We start from the raw sequence: 6,337 nt of genomic DNA on the forward strand, positions 1-6,337 counted from the left end.
ATCTCTGGTTCCTCTGCCTTTTCTAAATCCAGATTGAACATCTGGAAGTCCACAGTTTATGTACTGTTGAAGCCTGGCTTGGAGAATTTTGAGCATTACTTTGCTAGTGTGTGAGATGAGTGCAATCATGCAGTAGTTTGAGCATTCTTTGGCGTTGCCTTTCTTTGGGATTGGAATGAAAACTGACCTTTTCCACTTTGGCCACTGCTGAGTTTTCCAAATTTTCTGGCATATTGAGTGCAGTACCTTAACAGCATCATCTTTTAGGATTTGAAATAGCTCAACTGGAATTCCATCACCTCCACTAGCTTTCTTCATAGTGATGCTTCCTAAGGCCCACTTGACTTCATGTTGCAGAATGTCTGGCTCAAGGTGAGTGAGTGATCACATCATTGTGGATATCTGGGTCATAAATATCTTTTTTGTACAGCTCTTCTCTGTATTCTTGCCACCTCTTTTTAATATCTTCTGCTTCTGTTAGGTCCATACCATTTCTGTTCTTTATTGTGCCCATCTTTACATGAAATGTTCCCTTGGCATCTCTAATTCTCTTGAAGAGATCTCTAGTCTTTCCCATTCTATTGTTTCCTTTATTTCTTTGCATTCATCACTGAGGAAGGCTTTCTTATCTCTCATTGCTGTTCTTTGGAACTCTGCATTCAAAGGGGTATATCTTTGCTTTTCTCCTTTGCCTTTCGCCTCTCTTCTTTTCTCAGCTATTTGTAAGGTCTCCTCAGACAACCATTTTGCCTTTTTACATTTCTTTTTCTTGGGGATGGTCTGGATCACTGCCTCCTGTACAATGTCATGAACCTCTGTTCATAGTTCTTCAAGCACTCTGTCTATCCGATCTAATCCCTGGAATCTATTTGTCATTTCCACTGTATAATCATAAGGGATTTGATGTAGGTCATACCTGAATGGTCTAGTGGTTTTTCCTATTTTCTTCAATTTAAGTCTGAATTGGCAATAAGGAGTTCATGATCTGAACCACAGTCAGCTCCCAGTCTTGTTTTTGCTGACTGTATAGAGCTTCTCCATCTTTGGCTGCAAAGAATATAATCAGTCTGATTTCAGTATTGACCACAATAGGAGAAAACTTTGCAAACTGTAATATGAAGAGATCAAATTGTTGTTGTTCAGTTGCTAAATTGTGTCCAACTCTTTGTGACCCCCATGGACTGCAGCACTCCAGGCTCTTTTGTTCTCTACTAACTCTTGGAGTATGCTAAAATTCATGTCCATTGAGTCAGTAATGCTATCTAACCATTTCACCCTCTGTCATCCCCCTCTCCTTTTACCTTCAGTCTTTCCCAGCATTAGGGTCTTTTCCAACGAGTTGACTCTCCACATCAGGTGGCCACAGAATTGGAGCTTCATCAACGGTCCTTTCAGTGAATATTCAGGGTTGATTTCCTTTAGAACTGTCTCGTTTGATCTCCTTGGAGTTCAATGGACTCTCAAGAGTCTTCTCTAGCACCACAATTGAAAAGCATCAATTTTTCAATGTTCAGCTTTCTTTATGTCCCAACTGTCACATCTGTATATCATCACTGGAAAAACCATAGCTTTGATCATATAAACCTAATGTCGGCAAAATGATGTCTCTGCTTTTTAATACGCTGTATAGGTTTGCCATAGCTTTCCTTCCAGGGAGCAAACATCTTTTGATTTCACCATCCGCAGTGATTTTGGAGCCCAAGAAAAGAAAATCTGTCACTGCTTCCATTTTTCTCTTTCTATTTGCCATGATGTGATGGGACCAGATGTCATCTTAGTTTGTTTCATGTTGAGTTTCAAGCCAGCTTTTTCACTCTCCTCTTTACCCTCATCAAGACTCTCTTTAGTTCCTCCTCAATTTCTGCCATTAGAATGGTATCATCTGCATATCTGAGGTTGTCAGTATTTCTTCAGGCAACCATGATTCCAGTTTGTGATTCATCTAGCACCGCAATTCTCATAATGTATGCTGCATATAAGTTAAATAAGCAGGGTGGCAATATACAACCTTGTCGTACTCCTTTCCCAGTTTGGAACCAATCCATTTTTCCACGTCCAGTTCTAACTGTTGCTTCTTGACCTGTGTACAGGTTTCTTAAGAGACAGGTAAAGTGATCCGGTACTCTTATCTCTGTAAGAATTTTCCACAGTTTGTTGTGATCCCCACAGTCAAAGGCTTTAGCATAATCAATGAAGCAGAGGTGGATGTTTTTCTGGAACTCCCTTGCTTCCTCCATAATCAACCAAATGTTGGCAATTGATCTCTGCCTCTTTGAAACCCAGATGGTATATCTGTACATTCTTGGTTCATGTGCTGCTAAAGCCTAGCTTGAAGAATTTTTAACATAACCTCACTAGCGTGTGAAATGAGTTTGAACATTTTTGGTACTGCTTTTCATTGGAATTGGAATGAAAACTGACCTTTTCCAGTCCTGTGGCCACTGCTGAGTTTTCCAAATTTGCTGACATATTGAGTGCAGCACTTTAACAGCATCATCTTTTAGGATTTGAAATAGCTTTGCTGAAATTCTATCACCTGCACTAGCTTTGTTCATAGTGATGCTTCCTAAGGCCCACTTGGCCTCACACTCCAGAATGTTTGGCTCTAGATAAGAGACCACACCATTGCGGTTATCTGGGTCATTAAGACCTTTTTTGTATGGTTCCTCTGTGTATTCTTGCTATTTCTTCTTAATCTCTTCTGCTTCTTTCAGGTCCTTGCTGTTTCTGCCCTTTATCATGCCCATCCTTGCATGAAATGCTCCCTTGATATCTCCAGTTTTCTTAAAAAGATCTCTATTGTTTTCCTCTTTTCTTTGCATTGTTCACTTAAGAAGTCTTTATCTCTCTTTGATTTTCTCTGTAACTCTGCATTAAGTCTGGTATATCTTTTCCGTTCTTCCTTGCCTTTTACTTTTCTTTTCTCAGCTATTTGTAAGGCCTCCTAAGACAACGACTTTGTCTTCTTGCATTTTTCCCCCCTTTGGAATGATTTTTATTCACTTCCTCCTGTACAGTGTTATTAAGTTCTGTTCATAGTTCTTCAGGCACTCTGTCTACAGACCTAATCCATTGCACCTATTTGTTACCTCCATTGCATAATCATAAGAGATTTGATTCAGGTCATACCTGAAATGCCTATTGATTTTCCCTACTTTATTTGATTTCAGTCTGACTTTTGCAATAAGGAGCTGATGATCTGAGCCACAGTCAGCTCTAGGTCTTAATTTTGCTGACTTTATAGAGCTTCTCCATCTTCAGCTGCAGAGAACATAATCAATATGATTTTGGTATTGACCATCTGGTATGTCTCTGTGTAGCATCATTTTATCTCGGGTTGCTGGAAAATGGTATGTGGTAGGACTAGCATGTTCCATCGACAAAACTCTGTTAGCCTTTGCCCTGCTTCATTTTGTACTCCAAGGCCAAACTTGCCTGTTATTACTGGTATCTCTTTACTTCCTACTTTTGCATTCAAATCCCTGATGAAGAAAAGGACATCTTCTAGGTTTTAGCTCTAGAAGATATTGTAGGTCTTCATAGAACCAGTCAACTTCAGCTTCGTTGGCATCAGAGGTTAAGGCATAGACTTGGATTAGTATAATGTTGAATGATTTGCCTTGGAAGTAAACTGAGATTATTCTATCATTTTTGAGATTGCACCAAAGTGTGCTTTTCAGACTCTTGTTGACTCTGAAGGCTACTCCATTTCTTCTAAGGGATTCTTGCATGGCGTAGTTGATATAATGGTCATATGAATTAAATTCACCCATTCCCATCCATTTTAGTTCACTGGTTACTAAGATGTCGATCTTCACTCTTGCCATCTCCTTCTTGACCACATTCAATTTACCTTGATCCTTCGACCTAACAGTCCAGGCTCCTATGCAATATTGTTCTTTTCAGCATCAGACTTTACTTTCACCACCAGACACACCAACAACTGAGTGTTGCTTCCACTTTGGCCCAGATGCTTCATTCTTTCTGGAGCTATGAGTAATTGCCCTTCACTCACTCTTCCCCAGTAGCATATTGGACACCTTCCAACCAGGGGAACTCATCTTCTGGTGTCAAACCTTTTTGCCTTTTCATACTGTTCATGGTATTCTCATGGCAAGAATACTGGAGTGGTTTGCTATTTCCTCCTCCAGTGGACCATGTATTGTCAAAAGTCTTCACTATGACCCATCCATCGTGGGTGGCCCTGCATGGCATGGCTCACAGCTTCATTGAGTTATGTAAGTTCCTTCACCACGACAAGGCTGTGATCCACAAAGGGGGATGAGATCATGAGTATATACAAATCAATGAATATTTCTAAATGTAAAACTGTAACCAACTTGCAGATCAAGATAGAAAGATCCTATTTCCACAGGGGTTCCCCTCAAGTTACCCCATACAGCAATAACCACCACCACTGCCTGACTCTTCTCTCCTCACTTCCCTCTCCTGTGCAAAATAAAAATTAATAACTATTCTGATCTCCTTCACTATAGATGAGTATTTGTTGATCTTGGCTGTCAAGTAGTGTAAATTGATACAGGGTTCTGTGACAGGCCCTCTCTCCTCATGCTTACTCATGAATATTCACCCATTCTATTGCATGTAACAGTAGGTTGTTCTCTTCCCTAGTGCTTTAGTGTCCACTACATGAATACACTACAATTTCTTTATGTACTTCAATGTTGGTGGACTTTTGTTTCCAATTTGGGGCATTAGCACCCCAAATCATGTGCATTATCTCTTGGGATATAAGTACTTATTTTGAGATCAGAGGGAAATTTTTTTAAATTTTTTATATTATTATTATTATTTTACTTTACAATATTGTATTGGTTTTGCCATACATCAACATGAATCTGCCATGGGTATACATGTGTTCCCCATTCTGAACCCCCTCCCACCTCCCTCCCCATACCATTCCTCTGGGTCATCCCAGTGCACCAGCCCCAAGCTTCCTGTATCCTGCATCAAACCTGGACTGGTGATTCATTTCTTTTATGATATTATATATGTTTTAATGCCAAGAAAGCTGTGGTATATATACACAATGGAGTATTACTCAGCCATTAAAAAAATACATTTGAATCAGTTCTAATGAGGTGGATGAAACTGGAGCCTATTATACAGAGTGAAGTAAGCCAGAAAGAAAAACACCAATACAGTATTCTAATGCATATATATGGAATTTAGAAAGATGGTAACGATAACCCTGTATGTGAGACAGCAAAAGAGACCCAGATGTATAGAGGGAAATTTTTATATTTAATTCTGAATTTTTGAAGTGTGTGTGTGTGTAAGTGTGTTTTTAAATCCCATACAGGATAATATAGAGCCAATGCCAAGTTTAAAAAATTAACTACTGAATTATACAGTTTACCTCTTCCTAGGCATATCCTAGCAGACAACTTCTGCATTTAACTGCATTGTGCTTTTTCAATCTTTTATCTACCCACTGGGCTATATACATAGGTTTTTTAATCTAGACAATCAGCTTAAGATTTCCTTACTCTAGACAATAAGAATAGGGGGAAAAAGTAGAGATACTGGTCAAGAAAGGACTTACTGTCGGGATTGCTGTGATCTGTGGTGTTTCTTCCGTTGAAATGTCTAAGTCTAGCTCTCTCTGGGTGTAACAGATCTTTAAAGTGGATTCCTTTCCCTTAGATCTTTCCTGGGTAAATTGTAGATCCCCAGTGGGAACTTTTGATTCCCTTTCATATCGTGCAGTTGATGCATGCTTGTTTGCCTGAATTCTTACATTTCTCTTGGCCCTAAGAAATCAGACATGAACTTAAATTCCCTAGAATTGTGTTAGGTACCAGACACTGTGCTCCCAGGTTAAGGGGACACAGTAGTATTTTTGCTGCTTCAACCACTAGTTGAGAAAAAGGAAATTGTTTATAGTACTGAGGTTGGTGAAGGAAAGGAAGAACTCAAAGCATACTGACAACTCTTAAGAAAGAAATCCTTCTCTGAGTTTTACCCTTCTATATTCAACTTCTATACACCATCCAATATGGTGACTTGATCAAGTTATGCTTTCGTTTCACTGCCAACTCTATACTAAGTGACTCAGACAAAAGAATGACAAGAGTATCATTTTCACTATTGTCATATAATTATTTATGGTAGCTTTATAATTACAACCTTAAAATGACATATTATACAGGCTGGGTCTTTAGCCTTTAGGCTTGACCATTGACTGCCTGGGTCAATACAATCATAGACTGCAGCTCTAAAGCTGGGCTCTAAACCCTATGGTTTGTGTCTTCCCTCTTCTGTTCACTACAGATTAGGAAGCACAATACCTTTGTTTGGCATCTTTATGAATCTA

Source organism: Bos javanicus, chromosome 29 (assembly GCF_032452875.1).
Source record: "Bos javanicus breed banteng chromosome 29, ARS-OSU_banteng_1.0, whole genome shotgun sequence".
NCBI classification, from domain to species: Eukaryota; Metazoa; Chordata; class Mammalia; order Artiodactyla; family Bovidae; genus Bos; species Bos javanicus.